Below are 20,596 nucleotides of genomic sequence, written 5' to 3' on the forward strand. Positions count from 1 at the left end.
TTTGTTTACCCTTTTTTTACCCCACCCCACGCAGTGCCACAAGTCGGAGCCTCTGAGGACCTTAAATAAACAAACCATTGTTCGAAATAAAAAGCAATTTATTTCGTACCTATAATTTACAATGCACATTTCATAAGTAAATCAAATACAGCAGTATGGCGCATGTGCTGCACATCCCAGCCAAAGCGGGAATATTTGCATCCGTGTGAAGTACAGACACTGATATGTTGAGGTGGCGCCCGATTGCGCGTAACTCTTTATTGAAAATTTTTAGTTGTTGTTTTTTTGTTTCGATAATTCAAATAGGCGTCGCTTAGCGGCAGAGCTCCCTATAATATTGATGCCGCCTATCCATTATTTTTACCAGGATTGGCATCTCTCCCACCTCTTCGTCCACCGCCACCTCCTCCTCCTCCATGAGCGCCTCTTGGCCCGTTTCCTTGGTGGCCTCCTGCGAGTAGTAGATACACTTTGGGGTTCACTGTTCAGGAAACATTTAACAAGGAAAGCATAGGGAACATTGTGAGATTACGTGTGGTGGTTCACGTGCTTAATAGAAAACACGTTTTCACGTAAGCTTCAATTTATAAACATGGATCCCTAAACGTTTGCCAGACTTCAAGTACCCATTCAGTATACATGTATAGAGTCAGAACGTGAGAAAATAACAGGCTATGACGCCAATAGCAGCACAGGGGAAAAACTGCAGTTCCTATTTTAAATAATTAAATAAATAAATAAATATATAAATAGGTAAATAAATGAATAAATAAATAAATAAATAAATAAATAAGTGGAAACCAAGGTAGACGAAAAAATAACTGGCCGCTTGTAGGCTATGAACCCGCGGTTGCGCATTCGCGTGCGATGCTCTTTCTAATCTAAATTCAATCCATTTTCCATCCATTTTCTGATATAATAATAATTGTGGAGTTTTACGTGCCAAAAGTACTTTCTGATTATGAGGCGCGCCGTAGTGGAGGACTCCGGAAATTTCGACCACCTATGGTTCTTTAACGTGCACCTAAATCTAACTACACGGGTGTTTTCGCATTTCGCCCCCGTGGAAATGCGGCAGCCGTGGCTGGGAATCGATGCAGCGACCTTGTGCTCAGCAGCCCAACACCATAGCCACTGAGCAACCACGGCGGGTCCACTTTCTGAGACACTTATGTCTATCTATAGGAATTAAACCTGGGCGTGTTAGCCAGCGCTACCACTCAGAGCCATAGCAGTAAATGCAGAACATTATATCTAGCGCAGGCGTCACCTAGTACGTGATTTTTTGGGTGAAGGAAACCGCTCAATAAACCCACACATGCTACTTGAAGGCATCAAAGCTGCGGCATTCGAGACCCTCCATATCTGCTGAATGAGAAGAAAGGAAACAGAGGGGTCTGACTTCTAGTAGTCAGAACTAACGAAGCTAAAAAGAAATGACACCATTACGAGCACAGGAAATTATCAGTGGTTCCTAATGGAAATAAAGAAATGATAAATAAATGGAAATAAATCAAATTACATTCTGATGTTTTACGTGCCAAAACCACTTTCTGATTATGAGGCACGCCGTAGTGGAGGACTCCGGAAATTTCGACCACCTGGGGTTGTTTAACGTGCAGATAAATCTAAGTACACGGGTGTTTTCGCATTTCGATCCCATCGAAATGCGGCCGCCATGAAATAAATGGAAATGAAAGGGGATAAAAAAACAACTGGCCTTACACGTCGGATACGAGCCCACGTATTTTATTACACGGCATGACAGCTATATCTGTCATTGACGTCATGACATGTAATTCGTGCTATGTATGCATACATGTCACGCCACCCCCCCGAAACATCTCTGATATATATCAAGATGAAGAACCTACCAGGATGGCATTGAGACGTAGGAGGCTAGACAGACAGACACACAGACAGGAACAGATAGATAGATAGATAGATAGATAGATAGATAGATAGATAGATAGATAGATAGATAGATAGATAGATAGATAGATAGATAGATAGATAGATAGATAGATAGATAGATAGATAGATAGATAGATAGATAGATAGATAGATAGATAGATAGATAGATAGATAGATAGATAGATAGATAGATAGATAGATAGATAGATAGATAGATAGATAGATAGATAGACAGACAGACAGACAGACAGACAGACAGACAGACAGACAGACAGACAGACAGACAGATAGACAGATAGACAGATAGATAGATAGATAGATAGATAGATAGATAGATAGATAGATAGATAGATAGATAGATAGATAGATAGATAGATAGATAGATAGATAGATAGATAGATAGATAGATAGATAGATTCAAAGCGCCAGAAGTTCACAAACGAATTGTCGCAATAAAATATGGCCAAATTCAACTCGAAGAACTACCACATATTCTCGTATGGCCGTACAAAACTTTAAATTAAACGTAAAGAGCAAACTCTGCCTACTGCAGCCAACCGAAATTGCCCTGTAGTACGATGAAAAATAACGCATGCTACCGTGCTGACGCAGACGCCTTGACGCGTGGTCTAACTTTACTCGTGGCCACGGTGACCTGTGAAATCTTTGAGGAATGATAGCCACCAGAGAGTGTGGTAGTCAGAAACAACAGTGAAGGCTCAGCCACAGGTAAGTGAAGAATTTTGCGACAGCCCAAATAAGAATGAATCACTCTTTCCTTCGATTCAATATCTTAGGTCGGCGGCTGCAATGAGGCTGCTGGTAAAGGCATAATACAGTAATGCCCACATTGGGCTAGGCAAGAACAACGCCGAAGCTCTGGACACATTCATCGGTACGGACTATCTTGGGAACATAATTTCCAACATGAGCCAACATAGTTGGTGAAGTTTACACTGGGTCATTCCACGACAAATCAACAAGTGTTTTTTCGAGCGCCACAGGCATCCGTAAAAACATTTGCGCATGTTGATGTTCAAAACTAATTCTCCCTGTTTGTTTTCCTTCCCAAAATTTTTTATGCATTTTTGTGAAAATTCATTGCTCTCGAGCTGAACCAGAAGGCATCAATCAACATTTGTTTTTAAAGGCACATTCTATGTTGTAGTCGTTCAAATGGTGTGTACGGCAAGGCAATGAAGTGATGGGACTGCCAAAATAGTTATTTCAAGTATTTGACCAGTCCAAGTGCTCTTGGCACCGACAAATGCAGGTAAATTTGGGATGTCTGAATTTTTTTTGTCGAAGAGAAGAAAATCTAGACCAAGAAAAAGTAAATGTAGAAAGTAGCCCGATCAACATAGCATAGCGGGAAAATATTTAAACCTTTGAAGGTTCACCAGATCTTTTTAAAATAAAAACTGTGAAGTTCCAACTTTTTGCAAAAAGCACCGCGTCCAAAGGCAGAAAAGTACCTTAGAAGCATTATTTGAAGATTATTTGTGCGCAGACAAACGGAGACAAAGAAGAGGAACAACACAAGGACGAGCGCTTTCTAACAACTGGTTTTATTTTCGAAGAACTTCCTGCTTAAATACCCACAGATCGGCGCGATCTAGTCAAACAGAGCATGCCTATAGCGCATATAACTCTTGCGGTAAACTGCCGTGAACCAAAGCCACCCGGTCAACATGAAAACGTCAAGGTGCATGTAACAAGCACTTACGATGAAAATACGTTATAGACGTGATGACAACAGCGAATTTTCTTTATCCAGCAATGAAACAGAAGGATAGCTGATTCATATTTCCTTTTGTTTTTCAATCCTGTGCGATGCCACGATTTCTCTCGCGGTTCGATTCCTATGCCTATACAAAATTACGGTGCTACTAAGACACCGTGACCAATCGTGTTCTAAAGGAAAATTCGCTGTTGTCATCCCATCTATAACGTATTTTCATCGTAAGTGCTTGTTACATGCGCCTTGATGTTTTTATGTTTACCGGGTGGTTTTGGTCCACGGCATATTATCTCAAGAGTTATATGCGCTAGGCATGCTCTGTTTGACTAGATCGCGCAGATCTGTGGGTATACATTTCAGCAGAAAGTGCGAAATGCGATAAATGCGAAATTTAATTTTCCTACATGTCCGTACGTCGATCGCGCAGACAGCATAAGTGTATGAGATCTTTCAGTCTAAAAAGGACAGATTAGTAATAAAATCAGCCCGAGAAAGTATTAAACAAACTGTGACTGCCGTTATTTTTTAATTATGGCGAAGACAAGTGACGTCAAGCGCCGCAGCATCGACTGACATTTTGTTTTCGTTCCATGAATGTGAAAAGGGGACGCCCAGCAGGTCTTACCACACCATACTGAAAAGGGCACATGTGATTTTTATAGCTGAGCATGTTTAAGCTGTCGAACAGAGGTGTGCTAGACCAGAAGGCATTTTTCGCGCTCGTGTAGGCGTTAAGTTCAAAATATGAAGAGTTTTTCTACTTGTATTGTCTTACGACAGCATTTTGCCTTCCATAGTGTATGGCGCCAAGTGTACTGCATGTCGCAATGCACGTTAGTATGTCCCACTTCATAGACCCCGACTACAGTGGGGGGGGGGGGGGGGTTCTGTAGGAGCTACGGGACCGGAGTCCCCTCCGGAGTTTTCCGGAAAGGGCAGAGCCACCTCCCACCCTTCTGGCGATGCCGTAGCCCACCTTCCCTCCCGCCCCCCTTACGTTTGTTTTGTTACCTACACAACTTGAGGTTTGTTTTGAGTTGCCTCTAGCTTTTTCACTTAAAATTTTATTGCAGATATACACTTACTGCTTCGTTTTCCACGTGCACGTGAAGGGCATTTAATTCATATTTTCGGTTTATTTCTGCGAATGCTGACAAAAGAATATTAGCGCAATAAACACTAGTGGCGGCTATCTCATCCGTTTTTTTTTTCAATTCGACATTTTCTATTATATTGCCCGTCCGGACATCGTGCTCGGGAACATTGTAGGTAAATATATACCAAGGACAAAGCTTCTTCTATTTCTAAAGGCAAGGTGCCAGCCAATTAACAATTACTTCTAATTGAATTGATTGCCTAAGCCTAGAAAATTATAGTTGCTATATGTTCACCTCGCTTCAAAATTATTTACGTGCTTCGTTACCCCTAAAACACCTGCAGACTTCAGTGGCACCTTCGGCAGAGTCTTTTATCAACGGCGTGTCCAATCCGCATGAATGATACGTATCTCAGTATTGCTTCTCTTTCCAGTTGGCAATGGTAACGACTGAGAAAATAAAACACTTATAATAATACACAGCATTTATAAGGGATGGAAACATGACCATTTGTGTGCGCTATAATAAATATGTATAACTCAGTAATCGAAATGAGGGCAAGCTTGAGTAATCAGAAATCAGAATCAATGGGAGTCATGCGCAGCAGCGCTTATACTCGGACTCACAGCCCTCCCCCCCCCCTCCAAAAGAAAGAACAAATCAAAACAAAAGAGGCTGCACTTTCACTCGACAGACAAAGCAGTATTGGTGGTAGCAAAGTATAACAGAGTTACTTGAAGGAAGATTACGCCACCGATACCGGCCAACTTCATTGGCGTGTGAGGGGACTCGGGCTGTGAAATTAAACTGCCTCCTACAATGAGGTCTTGCAAATACGCTTATAATTCTACGAGGTCACACGAAGTTCTCTTCCTGTTCAACTGGCATATATATATATATATATATATATATATATATATATATATATATATATATATACGCCTTGTAACGGGGGGAAACGTTCTTGAGAGCTTGGGTACAGTCCACAAACTTCTAAACTCCATCTTTTACTGTCAGCCGAGCCGGTTCTTGCTCTTATTCTCTGCGTTCATCTATACTTACTGGCACGCATTATTCTTTGTGTAAGCGTTGTTTTAGCTTTTATTTTATTTTCGTATAAGAGTTACGTTCCTATTGTTGATATTTTCTTATCCTACTTTCATTTTTACCATTATTATTATTACTATTTTTACTTGATCAGTGCACTGCTCTTTCAACCCTGCAGTCAAGCACACAAGTTGCACGGATCATGTGGACTGAATCTGTATATGACGCGCACTTTAAGGTTAAATGAAAAATTTAATATATTCTATTCTATCCAATTGAATGGCCGCACCTAAGGACTCACAGACGAATTCTGCGTTTGAAATTTTTTTATATCATATATCCTTCGTCATAATAGTTCTATGGAAACCCACAATGGTCGACAGAAGTGATCAATTAAGAGAAAGTGAGAGATCCACCAGATCGTAGCGATTGCTACAAAGTAAACTCATACGGATTCCTTGAAGGAAAAGCCTCGCAGTTTTCCCGGACCAGGGCGAATTTTTCTTCAACCGTGAGGCTTTTCTTTCAAGCAACCCGTATGGGCTTCCTTCGTAGCCATTGCCACGATTGGGTGGATGGCTCAATTTCCCTTAATTCATATATCATTCCCCTACTGGCATTAGTCGACCGAAATACTCGAAACTACCTCCGTATATAACATAACGAAAGGACCACCCTTTCAAACTCAAGGAACTTGCTTTTTTTAGTGACGTTATGCGGCATTCTTTTTTTTTTGTCCAGACAGCATGCGCCTAGAGTCTCCTTTCGCCGGATATTGCACTAATTGCTTCCGTTGATGCTTTTTACCATGGTTTGAGTGTATAAGTACCCTTTTATAAACTTTCGTATTTCGAACGAAAACACCCCTGCAGTAATCCTTTATTGACGATGCGTCTACAAAATAGATGAAAATAAATAAATAAATGTATATGTTCTGAGGAACTTCTTCATTCTCGAAAATTCCGCGCCATGAGGACAAAGAAGTCGCGGTTTGGAAATGATATGTGCATATATGTCACATATCATAGTTGAGTAAGATGAGATGCGAATATTGAGCTTACACTAATTACCCCCTCTAGACGGAAGTGGCCAGCCTGAAAGCAGAAGTGTGCTACGAAACACGTCGTACATAAACTGCAAACGAGACACGTACACAATTTTTGTCCCACAACGATGATGGTCCGAGGGGGTATAGAGAGGCGAAATGCGGTGATTAACAGGTTAAGTTCGTTCAAGAATCCAGTATGGTCCAATAAAACGACTGTAAAATGTGTCGCTTTTAACTGGGGACACGTACAAGTGATCGGAGTAATATTTCTTTGCAAGGGCAGAAACCCACACTGCGGTGAGTGGAGTGGTAGCGGTGCTTGCGAGTATATTGGGAGATGGTGTTAATGCGGGCGAGGTAGTGGCAGTGGGCGACGCGGGAAACGACTTGTACGTATGAAAGAACTGCCGAGGACACAGGAGCAGAGAAGAAAATGCATCAAGGACGAAAGTTGGTGAGCGGCCGTGCAAGTTAATCTCATTTAGTTGAAAGCGCACCGACTCAGTGTTTTTGGACAAGGAAGAATGGGGAAAAGCGAGTGATACATTGGGGCACAGTGTTGCAGGCAAACGTCACAGCAGTAGGATTGCATCTAAGATTGTGTGGTCCGGCCTAATCTACATTGATATTATGTGGGAGAGTGTACGATAGAAACGCTCGGTCAAGCCACCGAGTGGTGGATGGCAGCTAAAAGTTTACTTATGAGCAGTGCTAGTAATTTGAAGAACTTAGGAAAGTATAGAGGGCATAAAGACCTTGCCAAAGTCGCTGACGAGAACGTGTGGTGTTCCACCGTGTAAAAAGATGCTTCGCAGGAAAAAGTCCGCAACATTAGAAGCTGTAGCAGAATGTAGAGAACCTATCTCAGCGTAGTGAGTGAGATGATCAACAGCTGTCACGATCCAGCGATTACCATTAGCGGTCAGAGGAAAACGCCCGTATAGATCTCTAATAACGACCTCAGAGGGAGAGGCAGGACAAGGCAGGAGCAGCAGGGGCCCAGCAGGAGCTGATGTGGGGTGTTTTGCGGTGTTGACAAGGCACACAAGAGGAGACGCAGCGGGCCACGGTGCGGCGAGGCCAAGCCAAGACAACCATCTTTGGATCTAGTCGTAAATCTTGTGAGATCCATGAAAGGACTTCTATTGGATCTTGTCGTAAGTATTGTGACATCCAAGATGACCTGCCGTTGGAACGTCATGAAAAGTTTTTATAACGTTACTTCGCAGGCAATGGGGAATGACCGGAACCCATTTGTGGCCAACAGGGTGAGAAATGTAGCGGCATAGGGCCCCATTGTGCAACTTGAATTGGGCAACTTGTCGACGTAGACGGGAATTTAAGGGTGAAAAGGATCCGTTGACGTGGTCAAGAATAACCCGAGAGTATGGGTTTCTATGCCGTTACGCAATAAGGACGTGACTAGCCATTCCGGCTTTGCTAATTCTAAAGGGCATGAAGGTGGCTCGCGATAGGGGCTTTTTGTGGGAGGCCTGGGTGGACCACACGAGATTGGAAGTGGGCAAAGTGTCGTGTTCTTGGTGCATCCTTGGAGACTTGCGCATTATGTCGAAGTCGTACTCCCGTAAGCGAATGACCCAGCGCCCAAGACAATGACACTTTCTAGGGCGAGGAGAGCCAGCACAACGCCTGATTGTGTGTAATGACCGTGAAGTGACGGCTGAGTAAATACGACCGTAATTTCTGCACAGACCAATCAAAAACAGGACATTTATTTTCCATAATGGTATAGTTTTTCTCTACTGTGCACATGCAACGCTTCGCATAGGCGATGACTCACTCAGTTGGGGGAATGGGAACGTTGTAATAGAACAATGCCTATGGTATTTCCGCTAGCGTCGCTGTGGACAATGGTAGGTGCAGCCGTGTCAAAATGGCATAGTACTGGCTCGGACGTGAGGGCTTGCTTAAGAACCTGAAAAACTGTTTCGCAGTCCTGTGTCCTAACGAAGGGCACGGCATCTCCAAGAAGTTGGTGGATTGGAGTTGGTAGTGTTGCGAATTTGCGTATAAATCGATGGAAGTAGGAGGTGACACAGATAAAACCACCCAAGTCATTTTGACTTTCTCGTCAGGAAAAGTAGGGGACAGCGGCAGTCTTCCCTAGGTCCGGCCGAATCCCTTCTTTACTAAGTGTTTGACAACCTTGGTGGTCTTGCTTTCAAGGTGGCCCTTTTTTTTGTTCAGCTGCAGTCCAACCTTGGCAAGGCAGGTAAAACTTCTGCAAGACGCTGTGGATGTGAAAATCTTGAAGAAAATACAACTATATTGCCAAGATAGCACAGGCCACTCCTTTCTATTTGACAACACGTACAACACTGTCTATCATACATTCAGACGTGGCAGGCGTGTTGCAGAGTCTGAAAGGCATCACGTAATTCGTAAAGTCCCTCCCGGCTAGGAACTGCCATTTTATCCTTGTCAGGCTCGTGCATTGATATTTGCCAGTAGCCAGATCGAAGATCAAGACTGGAGAAGCGTTTAACACCCTGCAGCAAGTCCAATGCATCATCAATTCATTGCAGGGAATAAACGTCTTGGCGAGTGATTTTGTTGAGGGCGCGGTCGTCGATACAAAACCGCATTGAGCCGTCGTTTTTCTGTAGAAGAACCCCTGGAGAAGACCAGGAAGCTGAGGAAGGGCATATTATGTTCCATTCTAGCACGTCACACAGAGCTTTTTTTAATAGCTTCGCACTCGCTATGAGACGCTCTACGTGGGTGACAGTGAACGATGCGGGAGCCATCGGTCTGAATGCAATGTTTACTGCAGGCAGTTTACTGCGGACGGGTGAATGGACGTCAAACAAGACACTGTGTTTTGTCAGAATGAAGTGTTTTGAGCTCCCTTTGCCGGCGACGTTCAAGATGCGTTAGGCCAAAAGCCACAGTCGTTAATTGGCCACTCAAACAAGAACATCCGAGCAAGTTGCAAGAACAAAACGAGGTCGCACCACCCTTTGTGCAGGACCGCATTACATACGGTAGTTACTCCAACACAAGTTACAAAAAATATTGCTTCCAACTTCTTCCTAATGTTTTTGCACAATATTACTCAAGCTATAACTTCTAGTACGCTGAAGTTTTATGTGTCACTTCCACTAGCGGCGATCAAAAGGCAGATACAGGACACCATATACTTGAATTCTAGGAAATGGAATTTGCTACGGATCTACTGCGCTCGCCGAGCTGCTTTGTAGCATGGCGCAGACGCGTATGGAAGCGCTGCTTTGCCTTCATGAAGGAAGGAAAATAGGAGAAAGTATTGCCTGACGCAGCCACGTTTGGTAAACAAACGCTCTGTGAAGCCAGCCCCGTGGTCAACGGCAGCCTGACGCGTGACCTCTTGCGTCGAGATCACGGAGCAAGAATCGAGATTTGCTGAGACGTTCGGTCGGGCCTCCTTCAGGCGCTGTTCTTCTAACTGGGCAGTGCGCTGGGTCTCCAGGTGTCTTTCGTTTCCTCCGTGCCTCTTTCAGCAGGTTTCTTTTTTCTTGTAGCTGAGCAGCGTCCATATGAACCAGTGCACACTATGGCGTAGTGCGGTGTAGTATGGTGGGGTGTGCCGTTGCGAACATGCACTACACCTGTTTTAAAGTTGTGGCTAGTATCCAACCAATCTGCTTTGGCGGTTGCCATTTCACTCTTACGTCTACTTTCGATCGCTGGAGAATTTTCAACAAATAGAGCAATTTGTTCAACAAAGAAAACAATTTTGTACTAATTCAGAAGATCTCAAGTCTGAGTACGTGAAAGATCTGGCCTGATGGAAGTTGTCAGAAGGTAGCAAGAAGAGTCGAGAGGAGACAAGTTGACTCAATCGGCTCTACAGTCAGAGGAACGAGGACGACGGGTTGAGTATCAATGACGCATGTGCTAGCTGATCTACTGGACAACAATTGGTGATGGGGAGTATTATTCAGTTCAGAAACCGTTGCGTACCTGTCAGTGAAACTAAGAATGTTAGGAGCGAAGACAATTCCTCTAGATGAAATGCTGCCATAAGTGTGAATGAACACGTCACCGTGTACTATCTCGGCGGAAGAAACGGCGATGATTTGCTCTCTAGCTGGCCAAAGCACATAATCTGTGGCTGTCACGAAATGTCTATGTGCATCATCTGTAGAATGGCATTGCTGACTCGGGTCGGCTAGGGAAAGGAGGTGCTCGCGACAACCATAAACACGTGGGTGGACAAGAAACCCCTACCAAAAATAAGTTTGTGATTGCACTCATGTAGCACTGCAAATACTATGTTATGACGGATGCCATCGACAAGGACAAGTACTGTACATTGCATGATCGGGTGAATTATGACATTGTATGCTCCACGAAAAAGACCACCGAAGTATGGCATGGTCACTTTTCGTAAATGGGAGCATAAATCAGCACAAATGATATAAATGGCGGCACCAGTGTCGCTAATAGCTTCGACACTAGCACTTTCCACAAAGACTAATAATAGTTTCGATGGGAATTGTAGGCAGTCCAATAGACGCAGTTTGCCTTCCTAAAACAGCAGTGTGAAGTTTTCGGAGCCGAGTTCAGGGGCCTGTGAAGGGGGCCGATGTGTGGACACTGAGTGATGGCGTGGGGAAGGTGAGCGGCGCAGAGATGTACGGTAGGTTCGATGCATATCGGCTGCGTATGTGGGACATGGTGAGCGGTGCGAAGTAGCGGTGTATGTCAGTCGTTAGTAAGGCATACGTAGACGGGTAACGGAGTATTCTTAATTAGCGTAACCGCGCCTTTCGTCGTGTTCGCACCGGCGGCGGAACCGCGAAATCTGCCTTCAGTAGGCGCAGTAACAACAAAATGAACGGGTAGGACGCCAAGCAGGGTAGGAAGGTTGAGCACGAACTTGCGTCAATACTGAAGCCACAGGTGTGTATTCGGGTGGTGTGGTCACAGGCGTGGTCGTATACGTGGGGATATTGCGGCCATGTCAGCATATGTTGTTACTGTTGAAGCGCTGGTAGCGTCATACCGCATGAAGAGACGCGGGCTTTTTTTGCTCAAGCCGACCGCTGAATGGGAGCTGATCGTGCCAGGTGCACAGCAAGAGCATTGCGCGAGTGTTCATCACGCATGCTGGTACGAGTCTAAGTGCGCAGGTCCGTAGTCTCAAAGAGGCAAGCATCATACTTATACGTTTGAGCACGAAGACATTGCAGTTCCTCAAAGTGTTGGAACTTGGTAACGATATCTGGCACCGTGGTAGGGTCCTGTGTATCCAGGGCGTAGAAGCAAATAGCGTGGATTTCCTTGATATGATTAATGCGCTCGTTTTCGAACATAGTGGAATCTACAACGGCTACACCGAGAGAGGAAATCTTCAATGTAAGCTCTGTATGACTCCCCGGAAAATTAAACACGCTAGTTGAGCTTCTTTTCCTCAATTTCAATGCTAATAGCAGAAATGCCAGAAAAAGCACGATACTCCTGCGAGAAAGTAGTCCTGTCAGGGAAAGCAGGCTCAGGGTTATATCACATATATATATATATATATATATATATATATATATATATATATATATATATATATATATATATATATATGGGTGGTGTTCGGAGAAATTGCCCCCCTTCCCCCTAGTGAACATGAAAACTTATCGCCTATGTCGTACTTTATTGCAGGGCAATGTGTCTTTGTCCTCTCCCGTTGCTTTGCTTCAAATATACCAGCGTTCTTTCGGGATTTGTTGGTTACTGAAGTAGAAATACTTCCTTTTGCACACTGCATGAAACGTACCCTTTTACTCTTAAGGACTCCCTTACGAATTCAACATATAGTGATACTCAATGTGCAATGACTGCATAATTCACCTGGCACACACTAAGCACAAGCCACCTTGCGTTCTAGCACGCGTCTCTTGGCAATAAAACGCAGAGCATCACACCATTTCTCTGTCATTTGCGTCGCAGACGAAGCTGACTTTGTCGCATGCATCCCGGGCCGGCCAATAAGAGGACATGCCAGAGAAAACCCTGTGCTGGCGCAAGAATAAAAAAAATGCTTTCTTTTATAAATAGAAAGAGAACGTTTCATCACACAAAGCAAAAGGAAGAAGACCAAATACCCACAATTAGAAGCACAAATACGTATAGGCTACACTAGCAGCGCAAAATGAACAAGACAAAACGTAATGAGAAAGCACCCCCGAAGAAACCTTGAATAATTGACAATAGAATTAGAATGGATCAATCTGCATAAATTGGTCAGGCAAAGAAATCTGCAAATTGTGGCGTTACGAAAAGCTCACAGCAAGAAGTTCCAAATCCAACGCAACTAAAGCTACGCAGCCCCAGAACGCAGAGCCATGCTGGCACAAAATAGCTAGTGTCACAGAGCTCAGTTTCACTCACATGGAGTACACCCTCATTGTAGTTGTAACTAAGAGGAAATTTGAACATAGTGTTTTCGTACTGAAGATATATATAATCTTTCAAAATTCGCTGCACGCCTAAGGGAAGTAAACAAAGCAAGGAAAGGCCACAAACTCTTCTTATTTGGCGACTTCAGTGCTCCAGAAGCAGCTTCAGGCTATCATCAAACAAGCGAGAAAGGCGCCAACCTACATGACACGTGTACAACAGCATGATTTAGCCCTTTGGAATGATCCCCACTAGAAAAAAAATGGATGAAAAGGTCTCTGAAATTGAGTCTTCGGCTGAATTTCTGTGCAAAAGTACGATACCGTGATTTCCACCATGCAAGCCAGCCAAGTGCAGTTAATTCATCGACACGTTCGAGTGGCATCGTCGTCTTCAACTTTTGTCCTTCAGGTTTAGTTGCTGGTGAAAGCGAGTTCAGAAGTGAATGATCCAGAACCGTGTAGTACGATGTGTAATTTTGAAGTTTGTGTGATTTACCGATGAGGCCTAACGAAAATTTGACGTCTTTCACGAGTGAGTTGGCCCAGCATTTAAGGCTACCCGACTTTCAACCTAATACAACCTACTATACATCGCCTGCTGTCCAGTAGGATGGATTTAATTACTCCTGCTGTGGTCCAGACTTGCGATGTAATAACAAAAGGCAAATGGATTCCCACAAGGATGGTACTGCCGAGCTTGGTTCAGGCAGGGTTATTTACACGACTTTATTTCAATGTATATCTGAAGTGCCACAAGAAAGATCCGCTCAGACTGGTTCGTCTTATAGGGAAAGAAAATGGTTTGAAGTTCGTTTGGGCAAAGAATGGCAATATTTTCGCACAAAATTGTGACGGTGCATCCCACATCCATGTGCAGAGCATGTCGGATCTTGATAAGATATGCTAAGATGGTGCACATGGGGTCTTCACATGGGACATTCAATAATCATTGAGAGGCTTCGAATTTTCGAAAGGCGCTGCTTTTCACACAACACAAATGAACATTCGTAGTCTTCGGATATATGCGGTCAAATTTATTCTTCGGATATATGCGGCAATCACGCTATCTACTCGCTTAGGATGTGACGAATTTGCAATAACAGATTTAGTGACAGAGCAGACTACCTGAGGCAATTTACATGCCCAGGTTACGGCTTGTTTTCCTATACATGTTAATTGAAACTGGGTGCAGGAGTTGCAATATTTGTCGGAGATACTTTGACAATAAGATAAATAAATTTTAGCTTTCACCATGCTGAAGTAAATTCCCTCCGACCAAACACGCCTGCCTTGTTGTCGGTTCTGTTTGCTGTTCGTCGACCACCTTGTTTCAAGGGACGATTGGTTCTACCCCAACTCCATCACACACTATGGACTCAGTCACATGGAGATTTATTTGCTTGATAGGCTATAGCAATACAGACATTTTAGGTCCTGGAGTTAGTTTACTTGGGGAATACCCTGATATGCTCTAGAAATGGGGACCACAGGCTGTTCAAAAAGTAACTGCAATTGTTTTGGAAAAATCAAGTATTTGCGCTAAGCTAATATTTCTGTTACGGTAAATAGCACGTTGGGACGACTGTCGTATGCATCGTGACTAATAGGACCAACGAGTACAAACCTAGCATAATGGCGAACGTGCCAGTTTCGCCTACGGCTCCGATACAGCATCTTAGTGTGCGTGTGAACGAGGTCATGAATTATCTGTTCATATGGTTCTCGTTGTCACAATTAAAGCAATTGTATCACGTTGCCAATTTTGCCTAAAAACATGGCATTTCTCTCAAGCCCCTCAGAAACCATAACATAAGCCCTCTCTCACAGTGCATCGGATAATTAAAATTTTTAGTGCTTAATTGCATGTTATTCGCCTTGACTTGCAGCCCAGCTTCGCAGCGGTTTTTGACTGCACGCCTTTTTAATGATTCGTATAGTTGCATTGAATTGAAATAATTCTACTTTATTTACGCGTGTTAGTGTGGGCGAAAGTTTGAAAATATTTTCATCAAGGCACAGCGAAAGGACATTGCTTTAATAGTCAGGTATTTACCCTGTTAGATAAAGAAGTAAATGTGCGAGTAGCCCTCAAACTACGGGGCCTACAATAGTTTCATGGCCTGGACACATTCTCCCAAATTCCAACGAGCGAATATGACAAGATTACTTCTAGCCGCCAAGAAAAATGAAATACTTGTCCTCCAAGCACAGGCTAATTTTTCTTAGTCTTTCTTCTCTTTTATGTAATTTTACATATCCAATCAGTTGCAGACCGCTAATGGAGTATATAGGTGAACATTTTCCTATGGAATAAAACCGTTTCTTAACCATATGACCTAGGTGTCCTACGCTGCCTGGAGGAAACTCACCACCACCTGGTCTGTCCGCCGCATTACATTGCTGTATATTGGAAAGAAGGCAAAATATTGCCAGAGCCACCAAAATTTTCATGCTTGAAGCCTTTGTCATGGCTAGCAGGCGGAAATATATGAACGCCTATGAGTGCGCTGACGCTTATATACAGCTTCAGACCAACAAACGAGGAAACAATGTTCGCTTTTACGTTTCACTTTTTCATTCTTTTCTTCTCTTTTGCAATCCGAGTTTTTCTGAGTCTTCTCGCATGAAAAGAAAGCCTAGTTCTCTGCATTTATTATATGGATCACTGTGTATATGCCAGGAAATTTAATCTGATGAATGCGGTGCTGCTCCATGCTCATACTTTTGCAGCTGCAGGGCAAAATTTACGAAACTATAATTGTTATCATGATAAAGAACAGTGGAAATGGCGATAGGCACAGTTTCGGCAGGCAGCAGGGCTTTGTTGGTGGATTATTCATCATTCGCTGGTTTGCACGTTTGCGTGCGGACACGTATAAGCATGTTAACCGTGCTTTTCAATCTGACCTATTCACTTTTCTTTTTCTAGTCACTTCTTAAGCAGAACTCTAGGCCCAACGGAATTTTCTCAAAGCTCCTCTCTAAATAACCGTTGATTCTCAGTTGCTGTGTCGAAACCACGGGTACATCATTCTCTGTGGAGTTACGGAAGCTTTCCACAAATATCTTGGCACGCAGCAGCTGATCGACAATTACGGACTCTCCTTTGGTGACAACGAGTGATACTGTATTAAATGATCGTGGCTTTAAGAAGCACTGTATTACTACTTTCGTATTCTTTCTCGTGCTTATATAAATGATGACTTTGAAAATAATATCTTCATTTGTGTATACAATTGCCGACAAAACAAAGTACTCTCACGCATACAACCACTAGGCCATCGCAACGTTTTTATTTGCTGCTAACTTGCAGCACTCATTATTATATCTCGCCTCAAAGCTACACAAAATGAAAAAAAAACATAATTACAATAATGGTAGCTTAAGTTACTTATGTATTTACTGATGTTCATTACGCTCCGCATTACTTCAGCATTTGTTTTATGCTTGTCTCTGTAGGATTTCAGTTTACTAGTTGAGACGCAAAATTATCAACTTCTTTCTCTGGGGATCTATGGCTTACGTCGCAGCATGAATTTCCTGTTCTCAAGACTTTACAAATAAGAATACATTAGTTCCTGTAGTCTCCATAGGGTTTCCTACAACCAGGGGCCCTTTGATGAACACAAGTACACGATCCTTATGTTCTCTTATCATTACGAGTGTATTCTCGAACAAGTGTTATTCAAGAAAGACGAAGGCTGCATCCTGAGAAACGTGACACGTAGCTGCTTACTCTAAAAAAATTCAGTAGCCAAAATAAAAAAAACGAATGCGCAGGCGTTACCGTATGTAAATTAGCTGTTAGACAATATAAAGAAGGGCGCAGCCATATTCAATGCGCGCATTGTGTCTTATGTGTGGTGGCATCCACAAAGGGCAACTTTTATCCAGACGGTCATACCTGTTTCTGTTTTCTCTTCTACCGTAAAGGGTCCTTCACCAGGTCCCGTGGGAAACTTTGGTTTCACGTTGGAAGGTCTTATGTGCCCTCTACGGAGCGTTCTGTCGCAAGCATTCTGAAACTCCTTCAAAAGTAGCACAGACAGAAACATTCGAAGTGCTGTGAGAGCATGCATGGACTTCAGCGCCAACATAGCGAACCTGTGCAATTTCTCACGTCCAGTTTTTGCAAGCGAAATTACTCCCTTTTGTTGTGCCTACCATAGCCGGAGGCTCGCGCGACTCGTAGATCACGGGCCCTGCCTTCTTTCTTTTTTCTCTCTTGCGTGCTTGCTTCGCTGTGCACTTCCGGTGATGGTCTCGCGCACGAACGGTCTCGTATCGCGCAGCGCACGATTTTGCGCGTTGTACACGACAACATCTGATTAACGGTATAAGTCGATGCTACATGAACACTGACGTGGGCTCAAGTGGATTGAGAGGCATGATCGTGAGCTGTAACCCGGCATAATATCGCAGTTACTTTCATTTTCTGTGTGCTTGAATTCACGACGGGGGAACAAGCAGACCAAACGAAAGTACGTTACTCTTGCTAAGACACGGACCAAAATTAAGACTAGCAGGCATTTGGTTTGTAGGCTTGTAGGCTGTAGGTTTGTAGGTTGTAGGCTTAAGTGGCTCGTGTGGAATGGCTCACACGTAAAAAAAACGCGTCTAGTCCGTTGTCCAAAAATATCTTCGTCAAGTGGAGTGGATCATAAAGTGCATCAGCAATGGCTCGTGAAAAAAGAACATCATCGACCATGACTCACACGCGCAAATAACATCAGCATTGGGTCATACCCGCATCACATGAAGAAGAAATGCGTCGACTGCGAAGTGACGGAGGGCGAGACAGCGAGGGCGGGAGGACGGTGAGGGAGGACGCTCACGCGGGCCCCAGTGGAATGGGCGGCAGGTCTCAAAACTACGCTACGGCAGAGGATGCTCCCCAAATGATAAACGAGGTGCGACGTGCGAGGAGCCGGGAGCAAGGATCGCGAGGGTTGCGTTCACCTGCTGACAGGATGCAGCGTAAAGTCAAAGAGAAACAGGTGGCGACGCGGTTTTGGATACAGTGGGCAGTGCAACGGTCAAGACAGCGATGACACGTGGGCGGTAGGGTTTGTTTTTCGCGTATTACAGTACTCTAACATGCTTCCGAACTTCAATATTTCTCTAAACACAAAGTGATCTAGTGAAGCGAAGTACGAAGAATATAACTGCTGTCACCTAGAAAAATTGTCGAAATGACGTGTCGCAGTGAGTGACCTTTCAGCAATGGGAATTACGTAGGTGCACTTTATAGCGTCTGAGCTCGACTCTCCAGCTGGGAGTGCGGTTATCTTGAGTAGAAAGGTTTTAGGACTTTGGCTTGAAATTTCAACTTAATTCGGGGCATTCGGAGAAGTAATACGGTATATAGGCGATCGTTAGCAGGCATTGTATGCACTGAGTTTGTCTGGTCAAAATAGCCAAACCAGATAAGGGGCCCTTTAATGTGAAATGGTAACGATCAATTGATGTTGATTAGCTTCCTCTACTAGCCAGCAATATAAATCATGCATATATCCAAACAGTTTATTCACCACCCTTCGAGCAATACCGCGGTTTCAGAGCTGTTCTCTGTAAAGAAATTTATCATAAAAACAAAGCCCTGTTAAAAAGCCCGGAAGGTTACCTGTATTTCTCCTGCACTACGATGTCAAGAAGAGACAAATCCGTTACTTCTTATGGAAGGTGGGGTGAATTGCGATGCCTAATGTCAAAAAGAGCATAAAATCTGAGTTTTATGTTTAGTAGGGAAGCTGTGTTTTTTTTTCAATAAGGATGTGGTAGAATGTGGCGTTCGACGTTTCAAGCATTTCAGTAAAAACAAAAATCCCACGAAACCTTTATTTATCTTTAGTCTAGTGTAAAAGCACGCACATCAATTAAATGTTGGAAACTGAATGCCAAGTACCTTTTCTGAGCTAGCAGGGTAGCAGTAGTAGCCAGTCCCCAAAGCCCATCCTCGTCCTGTGCAGGGGCTCTGTGCTCAACAAAGACGATGGCAACATATGATGCGTGTTGAGGGAAAACGTTAATGAGGTGTGTGCGCAAAGAAATATGATTTGTATGTCAATACAGTTATGGCGGTATATCCTTTGTCTCAAAATGGAACGTTCATTGTGAGGGATTGGAAATTATTTGGCCCATTGCCAGTTTTATCTAGAAAATGCACAAGCATACAAAATATTCTTCAGGCACAAACCGAGATACTCTAATTGCTTTCAGAGCTCACAGCAGCCTACAGCAAGTTGACTTTTTCACACATGCCCAATCGCTCAGTTAGTTGCTTGATTAAGACTAATCTTAAGAAACGAAGTGGCCCAACAGTTTGTTCTTCCGCGAACATATTCGATGAGGAAATGACGAGAGCCGCTAAACGCTGGGTAATAACAATAAAAAAACTTTGGTTTCACAATCGGCAAAAATGTAAAGCATGGCCGAAAGGCAAGATGAAGTAAATGGTCGGTCCAACTAGTAGCAGAACCTTCTGGTTGCGTGTGTGAAAACCATCACCTGATTATGAGGCACGCGGCAGCGGGAGACTCCGGATTAATTTTTATAACGTGGGGTTCATCAACGTGCACCCAACGCATGGTACACGGCCCTCTTTGCAATTCAGCCCTTTCGAAATTTGGCCGCTGAGGCTAGAATTTGATCCAGCGACCTCGTGCTTATCAACGCAGAAGCTAACCACAAAGCCACCATGGCGGTTTGTGGTTCAAGTGGTAATGCTTTTCGTTTGGATGAAAGGATGTTTTATTATGCGTCATAATGGGTTGGTATAAAATAGAACTAAAATATTACTGATGTGTGATGTACTGATGTGAGATGTGCAGCTAAGCTGAAGTGAACATTTATATAAAGCTACAGTATAACTAAGCGCGATGAGCATAATTCCGTTACATTTCATCCTACGAAAGGTATATACTCATAAAATAATTACGTTTGCGCTAGGCAAGCAAGGATCGCAAATCTATTGTTAATGAAATTTTTGTATTCATGCTGCCTAGCTTTTCCAGACTATGCCAAATCGGCTGGGCTGAATTAGGCGGATGAACTTGAGATATCTACAGAGTGGTGTCGCGAGGGCGAAGGCTGTGTTCCTCCACGTTCAAATGACGGTGGAAAACCAGACAGGGCCAAAGGTGTCATTGACAAGTCTATATCTTCTATTATTATGAACAGCTTGACGCAAGACGGCCTTTTGTATATCCGAAATTTCCAGAATGTTGTTCTTAGTCCTATTGACCTGCTCCATGCCATGACGCCTTACAGTTAACTGCCTATCATTGCCTACAGCGAATGTGTTGGATCTTATAGGCGCACATAGTAGTATTCATCCGCCAGATGCCCCAGA

The 20,596-nt window shown here is 43.5% G+C and overlaps 1 long non-coding RNA gene across 1 annotated transcript; it reads right to left on the minus strand.

Moving 5' to 3' along the window:
- Positions 1–225: 225 nt before the first annotated feature.
- Positions 226–15,728, minus strand: LOC135911441 (uncharacterized). Its single transcript, XR_010567347.1, has 2 exons — positions 15,615–15,728; positions 226–451 (listed from the first exon to the last, which is right to left on the minus strand). It is a non-coding gene; the product is annotated as an uncharacterized lncRNA (long non-coding RNA).
- Positions 15,729–20,596: the final 4,868 nt, after the last annotated feature.

The sequence above is a fragment of the Dermacentor albipictus genome, chromosome 4, assembly GCF_038994185.2.
Source record: "Dermacentor albipictus isolate Rhodes 1998 colony chromosome 4, USDA_Dalb.pri_finalv2, whole genome shotgun sequence".
Classification (NCBI taxonomy): domain Eukaryota; kingdom Metazoa; phylum Arthropoda; class Arachnida; order Ixodida; family Ixodidae; genus Dermacentor; species Dermacentor albipictus.